At 41.0% G+C, this 24567-nt stretch overlaps 1 long non-coding RNA gene across 3 annotated transcripts; it reads left to right on the top strand.

The window, feature by feature from the left end:
• The first annotated feature begins 465 nt into the window (after nucleotides 1–465).
• On the top strand, nucleotides 466–23937 carry LOC129555366 (uncharacterized). Of its 3 annotated transcripts, none has more exons than XR_016038788.1 (5): nucleotides 466–1078; nucleotides 5027–5101; nucleotides 6064–6199; nucleotides 7672–8653; nucleotides 10178–23937. It is a non-coding gene; the product is annotated as an uncharacterized LOC129555366 (long non-coding RNA). The 3 variants fall into 3 exon arrangements; XR_008685749.2 differs by having other exon boundaries at nucleotides 8831–23937; XR_008685747.2 differs by having other exon boundaries at nucleotides 472–1078; nucleotides 7672–23937.
• The last annotated feature ends 630 nt before the right edge of the window (nucleotides 23938–24567 follow it).

Genomic DNA, 24567 nt, shown 5'->3' with positions numbered 1-24567 from the left:
CCAAAGACAATGGTGAGAGTCCTGGCGGTAGAGGACATCTGCTGCTGCTAAGTCGCTTCAGTCCTGTCCGACTCTGTGCCACCCCATAGACGGCAGCCCACCAGGCTTCCCCGTCCCTGGGATCCTCCAGGCAAGAACACTGGAGTGGGTTGCCATTTCCTTCTCCAGTGCATGAAAGTGAAAAGGGAAAGTGAAGTCGCTCAGTCGTGTCCCACTCTTCGCGACCTCATGGACTGCAGCCTGCCAGGCTCCTACGCCCATGGGATTTTTCCCGGCAAGAGTACTGGAGTGGGTTGCCATTGCCTTCTCCGTGAGGACGTCTATAAAGAGAACAGAAGAGAATAAAGCGAGAAACAGCGAGCGGGGGGTGCGGGGAGCGGTGGACAGTGGCAGCACTCGCAGCGGATGCACTCTCGCTGCGCGGGCCCCGCCCTTCCTGGCACCACGCGAGGGCCCCGCGGGCGGCCGCGCCCTGGTGGTATCGCGAGACTCCAGCCCTCGTGTCGGCGCTTAGCTCCTCGCCGGCCGCCACCTACCCGCGACGCCTCGGCCCGCCCCCACAGCGGCCCAACTTGTCTGGAGTTGAGGTCCTGAGCGCCTGGCCCCCGCAACCCGCCCACGGAGAGCCCCGCGCCGCCGCCTCGCCTCCGGGATCCTCCGCCCTGCTCTTCTCCGCTCCCGCGACGCGAAAAGTTGGCGAGGAGGCGGCTCCTCAGCCCAGTTAAGCGCGCTCCTAGCCGGTGCGGGGCTCTCGGTCATCTGCGCCCCGGGCGCCTGAGGCGGCGGCTCTGCTGGGTCCTGAGGAACCAGAGTTCCTTCCCCGGGATCCTCTCGCCGGTCGCTGCGAGTCCGGGATCCTGGCCCCGCCTCCCCGTCCCAGAGCGGTGCGAGGGGAGCAGGAGCAGATGGAGCAGGGGAAGAAGACCCGGGGACTGTGGGCGGCGGGAGCGGAGGCGCTAGAGCGAGTGTGAGAAGAAGCCACAGGCTGCCCGGGTGGAGGAGCGGGGCTGACAGCGCGGTGGCGGCCAAGGGACCCCGCCTGCACAGACGCAGCTCCGCTGTCCAGGCCGCCCGCCGGGTGAGTCAGGGGGTGGGGGGCGGATCACAGAGTGAAGGGTGCGGGGAGGTGGCGTTAAAGCCGGCGGCAGGGGCAGGCGGAGAAGCCCGCAGGAGCCTTCTGATCTGGGAAGTGTGCACCGTAGAGCCTCTACCCCCAACGGAGGTACCTCCCTCCCTCAGGGACTCCATCTCTTTCTCCAGGCACCAGCCCTGAGGGGAAATGCCAAGTTAGCGTGTGAACCCTACTTCCTGTCACAGTGGTCAGTGGAGTTGAAGACCAGGCAAAGAGTGGGATATTGTTAAGTATTTAGTATGCGGGGGTCATAGGGTTAACTTTTAGGGCAGTCTGATGTTTCCCTGAAGTGATTTCGCCTTTACTTGCTCCAAGCTTACTGATGTCACTAGTAAGTTTAAAGTGGATGAGAATTGCGATGGGCAGTCATTGCCCTTTAGTGTCATCCTTATGACAGGGGATACAAGTTACAGAGAGCCTGTATTACGGGATGTGTGTGTATGTGTGTGTGTGTGTGTGTGTAGAGCTGGAGCTTTGCAATTTGTGAATTATTGTTTGTTGTCCAGTGTGATCTAGTCCTGGAAGCATCAGTACCCTCTGTGATAACAACCCTTGATCTCCCTCATTGCCTGACCTGCCATAGTGAAGAGCACACACAGGGAAATATTGACCTTTCCTTATGAGGTGAAATAGATTGATAGATTGTAGGAGACTGGCACTTAGGGGCAGAGGGTGTGTGGTGGGCTCTGCTGGACACAAAGAGGTCAGTAAGCGTGAAAGTTAGTGATTTGGGGCCATGCCAGGAGAGGTTTTAGAGCTGGGGTAATAAATCTGCAGCTCTTCAGTCTTTAATCTCTTCAGTTTAACAGTGAACGGGGAAATTCTTGTTGGCAGAAATAGTAAAACAACAGCTCTTGTAGTAATGATTAGAGACCATTTTAAAAGTGTGTGAAAGTTCGCTAGGCCACCAGAAAGAAATTTGAAAAATTTCAACCAAGAATAGATAAAAAGTAAATGCATACGTAGTTAAGAGGGGATTCAAGCAGGAGATTGAGAGTTTGCTCTGAAATATACACAGATTATCCAGCCCGTCTACTTCTACTGTGTCTCCATATGTGATAGAATTTCCAGAAACCTTCCCAGAGACATGGCATAGACTTATACTCATTGTTACCTTTGAAATAAAAGTTAGAACATTTTAAAATAAATACCTGCTCATTAGGTATTCTGTTGGTACCTAGGTATAGATAATATTGATTCAAATCATGATATCAGCACTCAGTATTCACAGCACTGTCCCAAGCTCATTTACCTGCCCTAATATCTAACATTAAGAACACAATTTCTGGTTTGTAGGTTGCTCATGTACAAGTTTGCCAAAATAATTGCAGTAGAGATTCTCTTCATCAGTCGCCTGGAGACCTTTGCCCTCAACCCCTTCTTTAATAATCACAGCTTTAACATCATTATCATTAAAATTATTCATCCCATTTAAATTTGAATTTTTAAAACTTCTGCACTTCTTCAGTTAGTTGATTCAGATAAGAGAGTAAAAAACACATCTCTGGGAAACCAGATGCTTGTTCATTTAAGAAATGACTGAAATATATTGTCAGGTTGTGTGTGTGTGTGTCTGTTGCATGCATGCCTATATGTTTATGCTTACTAGCCATATAATGACATTGTGGGTGAAATCATGGACGGGTGACATATAGTAGTCCAATAAGGCTACTTATTGTAGTAAGTAATAGGGGTGGTGATTATTAATGTTGGAGCACCCATAATTTTCTAATTAGTGAGCTTTCTCTCGTCTGAAGTCTTCATTTTCTTAACGCCAACTCCTTACACACATACCCCCACACACATACACACACACACACCCCTTTTTTAGTATGTGTGTATATATCCTCAATAACAAAGCTAATCAATTTCATCTAGCCAAATTTATCTGAGCATGATGGAGACGGTAACATTTAATGTTATTATTTTTATAAATTGGAATATGGGAAATCAAAGGAAACTTCTTGGATGGAGGTGACTTGACATGAAAAGCAAGAATGGAGATTTGAGTTCTGGTTCTGTTTATCACGCATGTTTGGCAACTCTGAATGATAATTTGTTGAGTTTGAATTTCTTCATCAGTAACAAGGCCCTTTTCACCTGTATCAAGATACATGACCTTGAGGTCAATGCCAATCAGGAGTAGTTGACGGAATCATGTATCTTGATACAGGTGAAAAGGGCATTGTTACTGTAAAGTCATATACACATGTGTGTCAGTGCCATTCCTAACACATTGTTCTTTCAGATTATTAAAAGGAACAGGTCATCAACCCTAAATAGGAAGAGAAAGTCAAATTCAAAATTTGTCACTTACACTTCCTCCCCCAGAAAGAGGTGGGATGCAGGCACCACACATCTTTTGGATCTGACTGATCTTTAACTAAATGCCAAGGCTAAGACAGACTAAAGGTTATAATAACACCTGAATTAAAGATATTAGTTTATGGTTATTATAGGCTGCCTATTATAACTTGGCTAGAATTCTGAGTAACTTCTTTGGCTCCCTCCTTATTCTTCTGTCTCCTTCCTGTGCTTTTTGCTGATGTTCTGGGGAAAGCCTTTGGTAGATGTAGTTTTTGCTGTGTACTCAATGAGACTTTTCCCTGTTCTTTGAGTGTAATTTATGTGTGTTCAGAGTAACTCCCCAAATTTGAGAGTCATTTTTTAAATCCAGGCACTGATATTAACATCCTTGTCATACAAGACAGCCTTTCTTGATGGAAGTCTTTGCATGATCTGAACCAAATGAAGGAATCCTGTGGCTTCAAGAATGCTAAGTGCAAATAGTTCATCAGGGGCAAGAACATGCTGCTTCTGTGCAACTTATTCTGTACATGATCTAGTTTTTATGATGACATCTGCTGCCTTGTGGAGTGTGTATGTTGTTTTTTCTTTGTTGTTTTTTCTTCCAAAAAGCTAACCAGCATTAGCTCATTAATCCTTGTGAAATTCTTATTAGGTAGTAGTAAGCGTTAATATCTCTTTCTCACATGTTATGCTGAATATGATTCAAATACTTCGGTTTCTCACCCTCCTGTCTCTTTCTTAATATCAGTGTCTCTCAAAAACAGTCATCTGCAGTATGCTATTAAACTTACATTATTAACGATGGTGTTAATGCTGCATGTATCAAATGCTGCATGACTGTCTCGTTGTTTGACATTCATGTCTTCTTCTTCAGATATTTTTAGACCTGAGATGTATCCACACAACCTTGGTAATTAAGCTGGGTCATTTTTTCTTTGGGGTTTTTTCTTAGGTAAAATGCGTTATTGTCATCGTTAATTTTCATACTGGTTTTGTGAGAGTCAAATTGTCACTCCCATTGCACAAATCAGCAAACAGGTTCAGAAAGGATAAGGGACTTGGCTAAGGTGTTATGGGGTATGGAACAGAGCATACCTGTTTGAATCTGATTCCAGAATCTATTCCTATCTTACAAATTTTAACCTACAGTAAAACTTGGAAATCAGAACATTTTAAGATTATAAAATTATTCATCTTGAGTTGATTTCAGAGAAGGTTGAGAAGCAGTAAATCCTGATTATGGGAGCTCTCTATCTTTGAGAAAAAGGAATGTTGTTAACATGTGCTGGCACATTTCATTCTTTAGCTCCAATAGAGACTGCATTGTTTCCCAACTTTCATTTTCATCTTTAGAGGATCTTAAAATGAACACTTGGATGATTTATTGAGCATAAGGTCATTGGCAAATTTTGGTATCTGGTCTTGTTTAATACATTTTTGAGTTAACAGGATCTAGTTTTATTTTACATTGACTTTGAAAACCAGGATTGGTGATCATTTCTGTAAGATCTTTTCACCTGACCTTTTTAGTTTTAATAGAGGTGACTGTCTTTAGCAAACTTATATTTTTACTTTTCCTATCAGGTCCTGATGAAGAATGCAAGTGTAATGTGGCCTGGAAGGCAAGATGGTACTGAATAAAACAAAGCATATGTGGAGGTAGATGGATTTGGTTTTAATCTCAGGTCTTCTTAAGCTATCTTTAAAGTAGGGAGATTGTCTGCTCTATGCTTTTTGAGGACAGTGTTGATTGTTTCTCTTACATTTCACTCAGGTCTGACACAATGTTTTATTGTCTTCAACTTGAGAAAGTTGAACATTTTGTACTTGTGAGTCAAGTTCTGTGGAAATAAAGATGGCACATTGATGTATGCCCTTTACTTGAGAGTGAGCAAATCTTATATTTCATGTGATTAGGTGTGTCTCTGCTATTTTTATACATATGTGTTTATAAAAATTCAGCAGATTTGAATGCCACTGTTTAAATCAGGTACTGGTATTTGCAGTAAGATATAAAGATGTAGTAGTTTGTTTTACCGGAGAAGGCAATGGCAAGCTACTCCAGTACTCTTGCCTAGAAAATCCCATGGACGGAGGGGCCTGGTAGGCTGCCGTCCATGGGGTCGCTACAAGTCAGACATGACTGAGCGACTTCACTTTCACACATTGGAGAAGGAAATGGCAACCCACTCCAGTGTTCTTGCCTGGAGAATCCCAGGGACGGGGGAGCCTGATAGGCTGCCGTCTGTGGGGTCACAGAGTCGGACACGACTGAAGTGACTTAGCAACAGCAGCAGTTTGTTTTACATTATCTTTGTGTTGGTAAATAGGAAATCTCTAACTACAGAATGCATAATTAAAGAGTATAAATTAAAATGCCTTTTTAAATTTGCTAGTACCATCTAGAGTAAATTTTGTCAATTTAATTAAACTAAATATTGACTCTGGGAATGATTCACATTTTTAGAGTTATGAGTAGAATAGAACTGGGCACAAAATACATGGCATGTCTTCTTTATCTATGGTGTTAATAATTGCTAATGTTCAAGGAGTAAAATCTGTGTGCCAGGGACAAGCTAACAACCTTATATATGTTATCTTATCAACTTTTAATTCTACAGATATTTGCTGAGCACCTAATATGTTCCAGACACTGACTAGGAGGTGTATGTGAACTGGTACCAAAAGTTATGAACATTTGTGTAAGGCAATAGAAGATGCATGTCATCTGATGACAAAACTGCTCAAGAAGTAAAGGTGAGATGTAACCCTCTGGCTGGGATGGATATGAGGGCTTGGGGCAAGGGTGATGCTTGCATTGGGCCATGAATAGTACTGAGAACTTTAAAATGGGAGTTTTGAGATGACATTCCATACATGATAGGCAAAAGAACTTCAAGAGCGAATGTGGAGAGGAAAGAGACTAAAATTTAATCTGTGACATCGCTTTTGAATAATTATAGATATGATAAGTGAAGTGAAAGTCGCTCAGTTGTATCCAACTCTTTGTGACTCCGTGGATACAGTCCATGGAATTCTCCAGGCCAGAATACTGGAGTGGGTAGCCTTTCCCTTCTCCAGAGGATCTTCCCAACCCAGGGAGTGGACCCAGGTCTCCCACATTGCAGGCAGATTCGTTACCAGCTGAGCCACAAAGGAAGCCCAAGAATATTGGAATGGGTAGCCTATCCCTTCTCCAGCAGGTCTTCCTCACCTCGGAATCAAACCAGGGTCTCTTGCATTGCAGGCAGATTCTTTGGAGGCAGACGCTTAAACCTCTGAGCCACCAGGGAAGCCCAATTATAGATATAAGGCATACCAAATGAGAAACTGAAAATCTATGACAAGAAAAAGAAAAAAATATGCCATCCCTTAGAAATTTGATTGCCCTTATTTGCACATTTAAATCTCACCTTGGATGTTGTTGCCTTTTTTAATTATGACATTTCTCAAATACAGTTTTCAAAAAATAAAATACTGTCATTTATTTAGTAAACTGTAAAAGAGACATCCTCAGCCAAGCTGCCCAAACTGCCACTTATGTCTTTACATATATATACAGATGTGACCTACCTTTATGTGAATCTTAATAATTTTCCTACACCTCTACAAAGTATGCAGAGTGCATCTTTGTCTCTACCAGGGAAATTTGTTTAATAGTGTCCGCGCAGTAGCCTGAACGAAGTGTGGCCAATGTGAGGAGGACCTAGGCTCCTCAGAATGTAATGGTTACTGTAGAGGGCAGGCTTGAGTCTGCAGGTCAGATAGAGGCAATAGTTAAAAGCTTGGCAAGAAACAAAGGTGAAATCCTACCATGTAAGGTGTATACTGAAAGAATAGAGCTTATTCTAAAATGTAGGTAGGAATAAAAGGACCTGAATGCTCTGGTGTGAACTTTTACGTGTGCATAAATGGTCTCGTGTCTCTCTTTCTGCTGAGATCTGCTGAATGTTTTTATAGTACTACATTAGATCAGTAATGTACTTTTGCACTGTTCAGAATGACTCACTTTTGAAGAATTTTTTGCCATCACTTCAGTTTTATTTTCATCATAGTCCTAAGAGATTAGAAGGACAGATATCTTTATATCTACATTTTGTGGGAGATCAAGTAGGAACTTTGCCCTGTGATTTACACTTCAGTTATTGGAGGAAGAGGGGCTAAAACTTTGGACACAGCATTCCACTGATCTCTTGCTCAGGCTTTTTTTTTTTTTTTTTTTGCCACAGGTTGGAGACAGAATTTTTGTTTTGGCTGCAGCCTGCACTGTCTGTCAGGGACCTCAGTGGTTGGAGAGCAGCATGGAGATTGGGCACCAAGCTCCTGGGTTTGAGAAGAACCTATGCAAATTACATATGTTGGGCTTTAGATCAGTTTTCCTGATCCAGGTTGATTTGTGGGTCATTACAAACCTTTAAAAAGTGTCCATGCCCATCATTGACAAGATATACTGCAAGTGAGGTGCCATTGCCTGTTGATACAAGTGTTAAGTGCCCACCATTGTAAATGAGTCATCAATCCCTTCTTTTGCCCTTGTGACTAATCAAGGCTGGGGTTTGGGGACAAGGCAGGGAGGGTTTGCGGAACACTATGCTATCTACATGATAACAGAAGCTGAATTTTAGCAACAGTGATATAAATTGCCACACCTTTTGAGCAATTCTCTGTAATAACATTGCAGAATATCACTGTGTTATTTAATTGAAACCTCACAACAATTCTGTGAAGTTGGTGTTGTCTTTGTTCTCACCCTGTGAAAACTGAGGCTCAGAGGAGTTAAGAAACCTGCCATAAGTTACAGAGTGACAGATCAGGGATTTAAGTTTTGTTCTGACTTTGACACTAAAGCTGTTTCTGCTGGATCACACCACCTCATAGATGGGTTTATTTGGGGGTTGCTTAGAGAATTTATAAGTCAGTTTAGAGTGATGATAGGGAGACCCCTTAGCATGAGAAGAAAAATCTTAAGTGTGCACCTTTCCAAATCACCATGTTCTCAGATCGCTGGTCTGTTTTATTCCTTTGTGACCTCCATTTATCCCTGTGAATAATTCATGTAACATCACTAATGTGTTTTGTCTTTAGCTTGTTATCTAGGAAGGTGTACAGAAGCTGCCATTTACTTTCTCCTTGCTGGTTGCTGACCCTAAAGAAGTAGCACAGACACATGGACACTCACCTTAAGATAGTGCTACCGAGTTAAGTTATCAGGTAATTGATGGATCATACTTTGCCCAGAGTCAAAGGTTTGAGGGTTCTGGTTACCTTCCCTAACTTAGATGACAAAGGTTATGGGAACTTAAACTCATGATCCATCTGATCCAGAGCTTGCCTGTTTAGATAAAACATTTTTCTCTGGTTTAGTTCTTTACTTTCCACCATTTTCAGTTAGAATTATAAAAAGGGCATTTGTCACCCTGGCTTGGAAACGCTGTCTCTAATCTCCACCTGACCTGTCCTGAATTTTGCCCAGTGGATGGAGGGATTTGAACTGGACAGCCATGGGCTTGCTCACTGACAACAAAGCTACCCTCAGGTATAATCCTCAGGCCCCCTCATTTAAGTGACCATCCTTTACCCTTTGAATTTGTCTTTGTAACATTCTTGATAAACAGTTGACCATATATGCGTGCATGTATGTGTGCTATGTCACTTCAGTCATGTCCGACTCTTTTTGACCCTATAGACTGTAGCCCATCAGGCTCCTCTGTTAATGGGGATTCTCCAAGCTAGAATACTAGGGATGTTTGGGAGGAGGAGAGGCAATCTATACTCATTTTCCTGTCTTTCTTACGAGAATTAGGTCCACATTCATGTTTCTTAGTACGTGTAACAATACGTAATGTCATTCTTCCTTTCTAGTCTCCTCCATCTCCGTGCCATTTGGGACTCTGACTAACAGTCTTTAAATATCATGTTTGGTTTCCTTTTTCCTTTTATGCATCATGTCTCAGACATGTCAGAGACATGATGACTAAACCAAAGAATCTGAGCTCCCAAAAGATTAAGACTTGCCTTAAATCTTAAACATTGCTCTCTCATCTCTTCAGAGTAGAATTCCACTAGCATAGTTATGACAGTTTCCCCTTCATATTTGTTGTGTTGCGCTTTCTGTACCAGATAGAAATGGGTGATGCTATTATTTTCTTGGGCATGTGGCCTGAATCAGTGTGGTTGTCGAGGTGATTATGACAAGTCAGTAGTCATTTTCTGTTGGTGCATTGTTGTTTCCCTAGGTAATGTGATATGTGAGAGAGGGAATGATATCACCATATCCACAGTTAACTTAGTATATACATGTAAATGTGAGGGATTGGGTACCTAAATTAGTTTAATGCATAGCTCATGATTTTCATCTTAATAGCTTTTTCAGAGCTGCTCTCAAAGAATAAAGTTAACTCATGTTAGACTTTAACTTTTTTTTTCCAAAATGGCTATACAGTTGACACGGGATTATTCATTAGCAAGATTATTCTTTTTCCCCTGGGTTGCATAGTGATCTTTGTTACAAATTTGTGGCCTGTAAATTTGTCAGGTGTTTTCTGGACTCTATTCAGATCCATTTGTTAGTTTTCCTTGTATTAATATTATATTATTTTAATATATGGCTTCATCATCTTCACATGTTTAGCAATCTTCTGTTGTATGCCATTGTATTTCAGTTAGCATAGAAAAGAATCACAGAGAATACAAATAATACTGTTTTCTAAAAGAATTTATCTTTTTGTCTTTTAGGATCATAGGGTTTGGAGTTGACCACCTCAGTTTATGAGAGATTGATCTAGGTTTTATCTGGATTTCAGCTTTGGCAAAAGTCAGTCTTTTTTGGTTATCCCTTGCTACCTTGATGTGATTCTCTATAAGTTTCTATTGATGTGTTGGTGTTTTTAGTCTCTTCAGTTTTGGAAAAGAGCTAGAAATTCATTTCTTATCACAGATGTTCAACTTAGCTTTGTACTGTTCTCCTCCCCCTTTTTGGAGGGTGTGGAAAATTGTGATGGTTTGGTGTCCCCTAAACTTCCAACATGCAGATGACGACACTATCCTTATGGCAGAAAGTGAAGAGGAACTAAAAAGCCTCTTGATGAAAGTGAAAGAGGAGAGTGAAAAGGTTGGCTTGAAGCTCAGCATTCAGAAAACAAAGATCATGTCATCTGGTCCCATCACTTCATGGGAAATAGATGGAAAAACAGTGGAAACAGTGTCAGACTTTATTTTTTGGGGCTCCAAAATCACCGCAGATACTGATTGCAGCCATGAAATTAAAAGACGCTTACTCCTTGGAAGGAAAGTTATGACCAACCTTGATAGTATATTAAAAAGCAGAGGCATTACTTTGCCAACAAAGGTCCGTCTAGTCAAGGCTATGGTTTTTCCCGTGGTCATGTATGGATGCGAGAGTTGGACTGTGAAGAAAGCTGATCACCGAAGAATTGATGCTTTTGAACTGTGGTGCTGGAGAAGACTCTTGAGAGTCCCTTGTACTGCAAGGAGATCCAACCAGTCCATTCTAAAGGAGATCAATCCTGGATGTTCATTGGAAGGACTGATGCTAAAGCTGAAACTGCAATACTTTGGCCACCTCATGCGACGAGTTGACTCACTGGAAAAGACTCTGATGCTGGGAAAGGTTGGGGGCTGGAGGAGAAGGGACGACAGAGAAGGAGATGGTTGGATGGCATCACCGACTCGATGGACATGAGTTTGAGTGAACTCCAGGAGTTGGTAATGGATAGGGAGGTCTGGCGTGCTGTGATTCATGGGGTCGCAGAGAGTTGGACACGACTGAGCGACTGAACTGAAATGAACTGAAACTTCCAACCTCGTCACTCAATCAATGTGAAAAATAACTGCTAGTTTTTCTGTTAGCTAAGGAACTGTACCAACCATCCTGGCTGGTCCTCAGACTCTAGCTCTGCCCAATATTAGGACTTTGTGAAATATGATTTAGATTCTCCTTATCAATTCACCCTTCTTTATAGGACTTTAATCAGTTCCCTCTACTGGGTCCTTGCCTCCCCCTCCTCCAGATGGGATTGTTTCCTAAGCACCATGAGATGGCAGGATTGACTGTGTTCTTGTACATCCTCAGAATTCAGCAAATGTGTTGTGAAGCAAACTGGACATATAAATCTCTTAGAAAGGAGGCAAGGAGAACAGTTAGAAGGACAATCTAGGCAAGAAGTTATAGTGATCAGAATTAGCAGATTACTTATAAAGATGGGTGGGTATAGAAAGATTTGATACAAATTTTAGGCTATACAGCCAGTAACTGTGGGGGATCTAGGAAGGGTGGCAGGAAGAGAGAAAGCCAAATAAGGCAATGGCCATGTTTCCAGCTATGGCAGTTGGGTGGCTATTGACAGTGTGTGTGTGTAGTGTTATATATATAGTGTATAGTGTATGTGTGTGTGTATATGTACATACTGCACTACTCTGGTGTACTTTGCATTAGCTTTTACTTTGCAAGGCAGATAAAGCCCTGATACTACTGATTGTAAGTGTGTGTGTGTGTGCATGCACACAGGTGCATGCAGGACTTCAGCTTGGCTGTACTTGCTTACACGTTGCTCTAACCTCTGTCCTCAATGTAGGATTTTAGATCAACAATGGCCATACAGAAGCTTCTTCTATGAAGGAATGTCTGTTGCTTGGTTAAGCCTTCAGTCTTCTGTTGGTTAATTGAGTCCTGTGTGCTGAATATAAATACTATGTGTTTCCCTAAAAAGTCCATCCAGGCTACAAATACAAATCACATGTGGCTTCCTACAAGTCCATTCTGAACAAAATTAAGGATCTTTCATAAGCAAAGCTGTTCCCAAGGTTGGTGACCCCATTAAGGTTCACTCTAAGCTCATCATCTTCTCATGTAAGCAGAGAGGTGAGATGCCACTCCTGATTCATTGTATCACGTGACCATATCTTGGAAGCTTCCTGAATAAGGTGTACATTATTAATTCAGAAGGCCAGGGAAAGTATATGAGTCTAAGCTGCTGCAAACCTTAAATGAGTTAAGAGAACTGAGTTGGTTCTACCTAAGCACAGATTGCTCAGCCAGCTATATATCCTTCAAATTTGCTGCTAATGGAATCATTTTTGTTGCTTACCCACCCTTTCTTGAAATATCCTAATATGACTAAGTTTTCATAAAGACTGTAAGATGCATATGCTAATTCCAGTGCAAAGAGGGTTTTTATATAAAATTGGGGAGCCATTCAAATCCCTCTTCCCCCTTGCAATAAGCTGTCAGTCAGTCCTCTCCATCAACAAGTTTCCTAGGGATGTTATGAAGTGAGAGGTGTATTTATAATAATGAATTGATAAGTGAAAAATGAAGCCGACTGCTTCATTGTTATTTTATTCTCTCACATCTTGCTTCCTCAAAGTTATCCTTCATTTAAGGATATCAGGAGAGAATCTGAGTTTGAAATGGGGTCTTGATGGAGAGATTGAGAGTGTGTAAGAAATGGTGTATAAAGAGCATAGGGAATGTGTGGTTGTTCAGGATTTGACCAGTGCATCAGAGCAACAAATTCTAATGCTCCATTCCCTCTAGAAGTTATGAAGTTGGTTAATGGAGTAACCTAATTAAGAAGCTAGCCTAACTGATTCTGTAGAAAACACAACTTTTGATTTAATTTGGTGGATTTCTTTTAATTGCAATAGTCAACTAAAATTATTAGGGCTATTTATGTAATGGCAGGGACATTCTTTCACTGATCTATTGTAACAGAATCTAAGGAGGTATTATTTTCCATTTCTGAATGTATGATGAGGTTGCTTCAAGAGTTGGCACTTCTGTATCCCTAGGGTTTCGTGTCTGGTGAACCCCTTGCCCTTCTAGCATGTATGCTTGTCTTCCTGCTGAAGTTCAGTTCTGAAAACACTGCTGTTTCACACTCTCTTGGTGTTATAGATCCTCATGTTGCTGACTTTAGAGCTTCACTGAAAGCATCTCTGTAAAATTGCTAATTCATAAGGGCCAGCAGAGTTCATTCCTACCATATTGGCTGCTTAGTGATACATATTCATTCTCTGTAAAGATGTAGATATATCTCTTTCTCTATCCCCAAAGACTAATTTTGATTTTTAAATGAATCTGTCTTTTCTTTGGGGGAAGATTTGCCTTTACCTGTTTTACCTGATCTCTGGGTTTTGGGTTCCTCATTGTCTGTGAGAAGGTAATATATAGACCAAAGTTTAGAGATTTCAACTCTCTTCCTTGAGAAGGGCATTACTTTGGTTGAAAGTGATCGCAGTTATCAGTAAAATTATATGAGGGAGAGCAAAGCGCCTCATTATAGTAAAGTCAGGATTACCCTGTTTATGAGCTCAATTTAATTAATTATTAAAGGCTAAGACATTGAGAGAAAATTTTAAAAGCATGCTATTAAGGTCAAAGTGGCTGAGATTCAAGTTTAAATGGTTTTAGCTGTTACATTGTTTCAAGAACTCTCTTCCATTTGGGAAGTTAATCTGAGATGTAAAGTGGAGAGACCTGGACTGAGGGTCAGAAGACTTGCTTCACATTCCTTTTTTGTTACAAACTGGCTCTTAGACCTCAAATATATCACTTACACCTCAAATATGGCACTTACATTCCATTAGTAAGGAGATAAAAATACCATTTCGCAAGTCAGCTATGAGAGCATCTGACGGGGTGAGGGTCTGACTCACTGTACATGTGCAGGGAAATTTTGGTTCACTTATACATGTTGATATTTAAGAGAGTTTATTCAGGAAATTTCTATGAGCCAGGAAGTTTCATCAGATACTTGTGGTCATGCTTTGTGAGCACTGGTACAGGATATTTTTTTAGGCTAGGAGAAGATCATCAGACTTGATCCAGAAGATTGGAGTTTTAGTTCAGATTTGTCCTTCATTTGTTTGTTGTGAAATCTGTGCGCAAGTGTCATAACCTTCCTTAAGCATTCAGTTTCTGCACCTGGTCTATAAGAGTAATACCTTGAACAGGTTAGTGCCATTTCTCTGTATGTTTCTATATCTGTAAAGTAAGTGCAGTGATACTAGCCACTTCAGAAGATCTTCACAAGGCTAACATGATTCAACACATGGAAATGTTCTAGCAGAGTGCTTCTTTCATGGTATGTACTCAATAAACATTCATTGGAATGATTTTCCCTCCTTCCTAGAACTCACTTGAGTAAAATTGCCAGTCATAGAAATCGGAATGCTGAGTACCATGTTAATGCCTTGACAATTTTCTGGAAAGAGGAAATAAAAACCTGTCTAATGCTCCCAGTTTTATTTTACTGGCATTCTCTCTGCTTCTCTCTCTCTGTCTCTTTTTTTTTGTCTCTTGGGATGATGTCTCTTTGTGGAAGAGCAGCAACAACAACTACAATCAGGGGCCAAAGTCCAGAAACCATGGATAAGAAAGACCACTCCTCCTGCCCAGTCCTATTCTGTGCTGCTGGGTTTTCTCTGACAGGAATGCATGCATTTCTTGAGGAGCCCTGTAGCCAAGAGCACAGCAGTTTTATTGGAACCAGAGGCAGAAGACTCCTGCTCCCCTGTGGCTTATATTCTCACTCAGCACCCAAGTATGTCTTTATTTGGTGAAGTTCACAGCCTTTCCCTTCCTGCCTCAGCAGCTACTGTCCCAGCCTCAGACCCATTCACGACAAGTGTGGCTGCTGTGTGGATCATGTCTCAGGCAATTCAGAGAGCCTTTCAGAGAACAAAGCTTTGGATTTGACTGTGACTTCAGCTTCGACTCTCTCTTTCTCTTAGAAAACTATTGTGTTGGATGAAGCAAGAAGGTGCAAGCTGTAATACTGTCATGAAGGCCAGGTTGAGGAATAAGTTGCCATTTCTTCTTCCTGTTTACTACTCAAGGATCTATCTCCTGAATCCTTTTTAGAGTTATTGGTATCCTGGCTTTATACATAACCCTGGCATTTGAGTACATATACTGGTGCTCACAGCATCGGCTTAAAGTTAGTGGTTCTACTACCCTCTAACAGTATGACTTGGGCATTCAGTTCTCTCTGAGCCTCAACTTTCTCATCTTTATGATGGGAGTAGTCATGTCTGTCTGCTTGCCTGGTCAAATAAAATCTCAACTTCATATATCTGATTCCTTAAGGTCCCCTACCTGAGTAGGAAGCTTACATGTTACTTAACACAGCTTTTGCTGCCAAAGATGACCATTCCTTCATCAGCCTCTTGGACTGATCCTCTAGTGTCAGACTAACCTCTGAAGGGTTGGGAAGCTGCCCTCCTCAGGAGCTCAGATAGTAAGTTGTTCTTTGTGCTGATCTGAAATCTGAACTCTCCAGTAACTTTTGCCTACTGGTTTCTGTGTCATCTCTGGATAACAGGACATTTAACCTCAAAGTCTTCTGTATACTGAAGACTACTATAAAAAGTACCATTATTTTTTAAGCTGGATATCCTTAAGCTGGATATCAAGTCATCTTTTCAGCTCCTTTGCCTGCTCTGCCCTTGGGGTTCTGATCTGGGTTTACTGCATGGAACAGAACATGGTGCCACATGTTCCTGAACATTATCAATGGTCCTTGTAACATTGGTAATAAATCTTTCCCTGATACCCTAGAAGCAAGTCTGATTATTACCAATGGTAAATGTCCCCTCCCATAGTGAGTCTGCTCAAATCCTAGAGCCATGATTGGCAAACCATGTTTCTTACGTGCTTTAAATTATTCTTCAGTTAAGTTCAGTTGCTCAGTTGTGTCCGACTCTTTGCGACCCCATGAACCACAGCACGCCAGGCCTTCCTGTCCATCACCAACTCCTGGAGTTCACTCAAACTCATGTCCATCGAGTCGGTGATGCCATCCAGCCATCTCATTCTCTGTCATCCCCTTCTCCTCCCACCCCCAATCCCTTCCAGCATCAGAGGCTTTTCCAGTGAGTCAACTCGTCGCATGAGGTGGCCAAAGTATTGGCAGTTTCAGCTTTAGCATCAGTCTTTCCAATGAACACCCAGGACTGATCTCCTTTAGAATGGACTGGTTGGATCTCCTTGCAGTATAAGGGACTCTTGAGTCTTCTCCAGCACCACAGTTCAAGAGCATCAGTTCTTCGGCGATCAGCTTTCTTCACAGTCTAGCTCTCACATGGAAGTAATTTCTCCCTCTGTTGCATTGCCATTTCCTTCTCCAGGGGATCTTCCCTAACCAGGGATCAAACCCAGGTCTCCTGTATTGCATGTGGATTCTTTACTGCTGAGCTACCAGGGAAGCCACACTTTATTTTAAAAAATAATAAAGATGCATTAAATTTAATAATAGAAAAGACCTAGAAAAAAATCTAAAGAATACTGTGGAACTTATTTGTAGCCCATTTACTTTTTAAAAAAATAAAATATTTTTATACCTTACACCTTAGTCATGTTTCCACATAAATGATTGTATATTTACGTGTAATCAGTGAAATTATGTAATGTGGTTATGTGCCTATACATTTTGTTCTCTTATCATTGTATTGTATTTTCCCATGTCATTATCAGTTATTTATAAGTATCATCATAATGGTTACATCATAATACTGAACGAATATATTCTATAATTTACTTAATGAACCCTCTATGGTAATCCCTAATTTGTAGCCAGTTTCCATGAGCTTCCAAACTATTCTCTTTGAGAAATGGAATAAGGGAGAAGGCAATACCTCTGGATTCTCACAGGAGGATTTTATTTTCCAAATGCTGGGGTAATCCCATTGCTCTGCTCTTCTTTTCCTGTGGGCAGAGTTAACAGGACATGGAGATCAGATCAGGACTTAGAGATCAGATCAGGATGTGGAGATCAGTTGGAAAGCTAAAAAAGCAGGTTGATTTGTGCATATGTATTTATGACTGAGCAACTGAGCACATTAGTGAATGTGTATCCTCACTTCACAAATTCAAGTTTAAAATGTTGTACTGATGATTTCTGTGATGAACAAGGTGTTTGGTTTTGTTTCATTTACTGATACAAATGCTGCCTCTAGAAGGGCTTGAACTGCCTCTTTCTGTTATCAAGGATTTTCCCTTGATTAAGGAAATCAAAGAAATCCAAGGATCAGAGAATTACTCTCCTTCATTGTCAGGATTTAATGCATTTAAGTCCAGAGCTAGAATCAAAGTATCACAGATTTGTCTTCTGTTAACATAACTTGGGACTCTCTTATTTGTTAGAGCATAGCTCTGGCAGAAGGAAGGCTCCGCTCTCATATAATCACATCAGTCATCTGGGGTCATTGTTTAAAGGGCAATACCATCACTTCTCTGCAGACTTGCAGAACCAGTCACCAAGATAGGGGTACAGGAGTCTTCATGTTTATAAACTTCCCAAGTGAATTTTGTCAGGTAAATTTAAGAAATGGATTGTGACCCACGCACAGAAAAAGGTATCTGGGCCATCAATTTAGCCGAAGAGAATTGCCCTGCCTCCACACCTGTGTTTCTAACAAGTTATAACATCTAAGATATTGAGGTTTACTCTGGATTTCATCTGTGATTATCAAAATCACACGGTTGGGAAGAAGTAGTTTCATAAACCTGTAGTGAGGGTGATGAAAGGGTTTTTTTTTTTTTTTCCCCCAATTAAAACATCGTTTCTGAAAGAGGCAGCCCACATCTCCCCAAAGGCAGTGCCACTAATAGAGAACTAGCTGCATCCCTTCATCTTGGGCCAGTCCCACCCTTGTGGAATGGATAAAAACCATGTGTTATCACCTATGGGGACTGGCTGGTTTGATGCAGTAGTATATGTTTGATTGTTGAAACAAAAATGAAACCAAACAGAAACTTCTGGTTATTTAGCCCTGGTAGAATTCGCAAAACTTATTACAAAAGGCTAATCTGAGACAGCTTCACTCTTATCTGTGCCGTTTCTCCAGCCCAGAGAAGCATTAACCTTATTGGGTCTGGTTTCTAGGGTGCTTCCAACATGCTCAGAGTTTTATGATGTCACAGGTTTCTGATTGTGCAACTGAGAAACTGAAAGTTGTGTATCATGTGTGCTTATTAGGAAGGGTGAAAGGTCAAACTACCAAGATGATGTCCTGTTGCTAGTAGCAAGGGTGCTAGTATCTGGTGGGCAGGTCCTCACAGTGGTGAGCTGCAGTGAACAGGTTTGAAAGTTTTACGTTCTTCCCCGTCCTGTGGCATAATTTCAGCAGTCAGGGAAACCAGGTCTTGAAACCTCTAACTTGGGTCCTAACTCAGGAAAGGGAGTTTATAGGAAGTAGTCATGGGTGAGAGATATGGTCAGTCTCTTCTACTTTTCATGTTAAAAAAAGGGTTGCATATCCTGAGTCTGAGAGTTCTGGGCTGCTTGAAAATAAGAATAGCTTCTCATTTCTTTGTTGGTCCACTTGCAAAGAGTGTTCATGCTTCTGTTCCCCAAGTATTGTGAGGCTGTTGGAGTTTTTGGGTGGGAGATGTCAGTATCTGGTTCCAGCAGAGCAGAAGCCACAGTAAACTGGGAGCATCCCTCCATTGAACTTTTGCCTCCTACAGAAATGCAGGTGAACTCAAGGTGATTTGTCCATTGTGTGTGTTTCCTGGAACAGTAAAGAAATGAGAAGGAAGCTTCTTAAGTGTGTGCTGAGTTCTGAGGAGGAGGAAAGAGGCGAGAATGACCCCTATGAGTTATCTCTTAACTATGCTGAATCCATGAAAGCCTTTACAGAGCAGCTGGTCTCTCCCTGGGCTGGGTGCCAGTCAAGCACAGAGGGTTATAGGTCTCAAAGACTCTTTAGGTAAAGGATGTATGTAGATGCTGAAAACATTGCAGGCTCATTGCTCTGGAGCAGGGCCTGAGGGAACAGGCACATGTTCTAAGTAGGAGCAGAACCATGGGTACAAGCAATGTGGGCCCAGCTGGCAGACTGAAGGGGCCCACAGAGGAGGACCTGAGTCAGAGGGACAAAAATTTCAGAGGCAGAGCAAAGTAGGTAATCCTAAATCTCGTAAAAAGCCAATGACTGTCAGATGTAAAAAAGACAGGTCAAGAGCAGGGTGAGGCCCAGAATAAGAGGTCTCTCTCAAACTGAGTAGCCATTTGTTTCATCCCAGGAGCTTTCGTTTACTTCATTGAGTGGGGGTATGGTTTGGAGTTAAGGGCACTTTTGGGCCTTATTTGTGGTATTAAAGCATCCATGAGGGATTAAGGAAACACAGCTTGGGGTTCCCCTCCTGAAAGCTCCACAGATGATGGCAGAGCAAAGACTGCTGTCTCCCTCGAGTCTCTTCTTCATGTTTGTGACCACAATGTTCCAGTGTCCCTCACACATAGGTGTCTTTCAGAAAAGTTCTGCTCATCTGTCCCCCAGCCACTCTAAGAAGTGCTCATAAAGGAATGTGAAGAACTACAACAGCAGGAAGCTCTCAGCAAGGACCAGACACACCTCCACAGAGCACTGACATATTTCTGCATTTTCAGAAACGTGCTTAAAGGGGAAAAAGGTTAACGTCTGAGTCCTGACATCCTCTTATTTTCCTTACCTTCCTTACTCCTGCACTTTTTGGGGAGTTTCATACTCTGAAAATGGCGCATAATAACAACTAAAATACTTATTTCCTATTTTTCTGCAAACTGTTTGCTCCTGTTTTTCTTTTGTGATTGTTTAGTATGTTCCAAGTATGAGATGACCCCACCAACTGAATGTTCACTCAGGGCTAACATTTCGATGGGTCCATCCCCTTGGAAGCCACGTAACTCTGGCCAGTGGTGGTAAAACCGTCAGTACTCCCATGTAACAATGACTACTCTGATGGTCTGGACTTTATGACACCATCCATCTGATCAGTAAACACAATAGAACAGGTGTACTCCCTCTCAGCTGACTTTCTGCCACAGTGCTGGCTCCACCATTGTCAGATAAACTAGTTTTTATGCAGACTGTGCATGTTGGAGAATTTGCTATCAATGGGGTCTTTCTGGAGAAGTTTTGCAGACAGAACATCTCCCCAGCTTGTCGTAAGTTCTGGAGAGAACTCCAATATTATTTCCTCAATCTTCCTGGCTAAACTGACAATAAACTTTGTTTTCCTTTCTTATAGCAGCTTTTTTGTTGCTGATTAAAAAGGCAATACGTACTAGATATAATAAATATTAAGCAATATAAACTATAAAAATCTAGTGTGGCTGTCACCCATTATTCAGCTGACATTTGTGGATAATCACCACTAACTAGTATATTTTTTCTGTTATTTTTTGATGCTTTCATGGGTATAGAGAATGTATATCAATTTATAAAATAATGTTTAAATACACAAACATGCACACAGAGTTCAGTTCATGCAATGAAGATTATACATTTGGCCTCTCTTTCACTGGCAATAGATTTGAGTCATTTTTTCCTTATCAGTCCATGCAGATATATATCATTTTTTTTGTAACAGATTTTATGTTTCAGGTTGAGGGTCATAGAAAAATTGAGCAGGAAGAACAGAGAATGCCCAGAACAGAGAATAACCATTCTACTCATGTGCACAGCCTCCCCCTCATTCATCATCCCACTAAAGATTGGTACATTTGTTACATGAACAAACATTAACACACCATTATCAACCATAGTTTAGGAATTATTCCTTGTGTTGTGCATTCTGTGGGTTTTGATAAATGTATGATGACATATTCTCACTATTATAGCATTAATATTAATACCAACCTGGATAGCATATTAAGAAGCAGAGACATTACTTTGCCAACAAAGGTCCGTCTAGTCAAGGCTATGGTTTTTCTAGTGGTCATGTATGGATGTGAGAGTTGGACTGTGAAGAAAGCTGATCGCCGAAGAATTGATGCTTTTGAACTGTGGTGCTGGAGAAGACTCTTCACCAACTCCTTGGACTGCAAGGAGATAGTCCTGGGTGTTCATTGGAAGGACTGAAGCTGAAACTCCAATACTTAGGCCACCTCATGCAAAGAGTTGACTCATTGGAAAAGACCCTGATGCTAGGAGGGATTGGGGGCAGGAGGAGAAGGGGATGACAGAGAATGAGATGGCTGGATGGCATCACCAACTCAATGGACATGAGTTTGGGTAAACTCCGGGAGTTGGTGATGGACAAGGAGGCCTGGCATGCTGTGATTCATGGGGTCACAAAGAGTCAGACACGACTGAGTGACTGAACTAAACTGAACTGAATATTATTCTCATTATTATAGCATTATAAATTATTATACAGAATAGTTTATGTGCCCTAAAGATCCTTTGTGCTCCACCTCTTCATCCCCTCTTATCATAAACTCCTGACAACCACTGACCTTTTTATTGTCTTCATAATTTTACTCTTTTCATAATATCATATAGTACCATACAGTACATGGTCTTTGCAGTTGGCATGTGTCACTTTGCAATATACATCAATGGCTCCTTCATGCCTTAATGTGACTTTATAGTTGATTTATTTTTCTGCATTGAGTAATATTCCATTGTATGAATGTACCACAATTTATTTGTCCATTCACCTACTGAAAGATATTTCCCTTGCTTCCATATTTTGGAAATCATGGGTAAGGCTTCTCTAAACATTTGTGTGCAGGTTTTTGTGTGAATCTAATTTTTCAGCTCAGTTGGTTAAATACTAAGGAATGTGAGAGTTGAACTACATAATAAGGGTACATATAGTTTTGTAAAATGTGCCAAATTTTCTTCCAAAGTGAATTCAGCCTTTCTTGAATCCTTTCTTTGGTGATGTATTTAAAAAGTTATTTCCAATCTCAATCATTTAGATTTTTCTCCTGGAGGAATTTTATAGCTTTGTATTTTATGTTTAATTCTGCGATTCATTTTGAGTTAATTTTTATGAAAGGTGTAAGCTCTGTGTCATATGGATTTCTAGTTGTTCCAGCCTCACTTTTTGGGAGGCTCCTGTGTCCACTGACTTGTCTTTGTTCTTTTGTCAAAGATTGGTTGACTCTATGTATGTGTATCTAGTTCTGGACTCTGGTTCTTCTCATTGATCTGTTTGTTTAAACTTTTGCCAATACCACACTGCCTTGATTATAGCAACTTTGCAGTAATCTTAAAGTCAAGAAGTGTCAGTCCTCTTAACTTTTTTCTTTTCCTCCAATATTATGTCAGCTATTCTGGTCTCTTGCCTCCCCACATAAACTTTAGAATAAATGCACTGATATCCACAAAATAACTTACTGGGATTTTGACCAAAATTTTACTGAATCTATAGATTACAGGAAGAACCAAACTCTTAACACTGTTGAGTCTTTCTATTCATGAATATGGATTATCCTTTGAGTTCTTTCAACATAGTGTTATAATTTTCCTTATATAACTCTTTAAATGTTTTTTTGTTTGTTTTATCCATCAGGTTTCTTTCTTTCTTTTTTTTTTTTTTGGATGCTAATGCTAATGTTACTCATCCTGTTTAACGGCTGCAAGAGTGTATTCTGTGGATGTGATTAAGAACCCTCATTAATTCTTAAGTGTATCTTTAATTTGGATGATTTTAAAAAGTGAACAAACAAAAGCACCCAGGTGGTGCTAGCGGTAAAGAATCCTCCAGCCAATGCTGGAAATGCAAGAGGCGTGGGTTTAATCCATGGGTCAGGAAGATTCCCCTGGAGGAGGAAATGGCAACCCTCTCCAATATTCTTGCCTGGAAAATTCCAGGGGCAGAGAAGCCTGGTGATCTACAGTCCATGGGGCTGCAAAGAGTTGGACACAATTGAGTGTGCGTGCGCGCACACACACACACACAGTTTATTCACCACATAGCACCAAATCAAAGATGGTGATATATTACTTGGTCAAGCTGAAGATCCAGAAAATAAAGGAAACCAATCTATATTTATCACTCAGGGTAACAGTTGTCAAATATACCAGCATAAATAGCAGCAAACTAGATTGCATGAATTGGATAAGCCCACTCTAAAATAAATACTTAAAACAACTTAGTCTGATAGATAGATGTGTGTGTGTTTCTAAGACCCAGTGATTCAAAATAGCATCATTTCAGTTCAGTCGCTCAGTCGTGTCCGACTCTTTGCGACCCCATGAATCACAGCCCGCCCGGCCAAACCTTAACATTCTTCTAGTTCTCAGTTACATTTGTAACCAAGCCAGGGAAACGTAAAATGATGTTTCACAATAGAAGTCTAAATTTTGATTGATTACAGACCATTTCTGGATACCTTTGATTTATACTTGTTCACATCTCTAATGTACTTTTTAAGATTGGACTTCAAAGGAGGGTTTTCCTTGAACATTTAGGAAGAGTTTTAATTTATTGTTTGTCTGGTGTATCATTTAAAAGCCTGGAAACCTCCTCTTTAGGATTTAGGTGGTTGTCTCCGTGATATCCCGAAGCCTCTTCCATTCCACCTGCTCAGGAAATGTAAGCCCTGGTTGTAGCTGATTTGGAGTTTAAATGGACTGTAACTCAAGTGTGACGGCAACTCTACTGTTTGTTCAGCAGGCTGTTAAGCCTGTCATTTCCCAAGGCAGCCCACAGAGCAAAGTTTTATTTAATTGTTCAAGCAAAAAATAAAAATATCCACCTGCTGTATTTGTCTGAAGCTTTTTTCTTGGATCTTGCCATCAGCTAGCATTTAAGTTAGAGAGAAATAAACTTGGTGAGATAGCTCCATGAAGACTGAAGACCACAGTAAACTTGTTATACACAAGGTCTCAAAAGAATGGTTTGGAGATAAAAATGTGGCATGAAAGAAATATTCTTTACTCTCATATAAATTATTCAAAAAATATTTAGAGAAAACAATCAATAGGCCACAGTTGCATGGTAAATCCAGATGAGCAGACCCTATATGTTTGGCTTACTACTTTGTCCTTAAAGTTTTATTTATAACACCAGCAATTAATATGAGTCTAGCGTGATAGTACAGTCTACTAACAAGTGATAGTATAGTCATTCTCATCAGATTGATTCAGAATGAGGAATTTAGACAGGTTGATTTAAAGGAAAGTAAGATACTGATCACCAGTCTTAAACATGATTTGGCCTTGGTGTTCAACAATTGAGTTTCCAGCTCCTTGGGGTGGGGGGGATCTGAATGAATTCCCTCAAGAATCCTATATAAGTCACTTTGTTTTGATACATTTTTTAGCAACAGCTTTAGCACTTTGAACTTTGTGGATGACAGATGATGATTTTGAGAGGGAGATAT

The sequence above is a fragment of the Moschus berezovskii genome, chromosome 12, assembly GCF_049115385.1.
Source record: "Moschus berezovskii isolate FMDL1 chromosome 12, NW_MosBer_1.0, whole genome shotgun sequence".
Taxonomy (NCBI): Eukaryota; Metazoa; Chordata; class Mammalia; order Artiodactyla; family Moschidae; genus Moschus; species Moschus berezovskii.
Note: the sequence above shows the minus strand (reverse complement) of the source record. Positions and strands in the feature narration are given on the sequence as shown.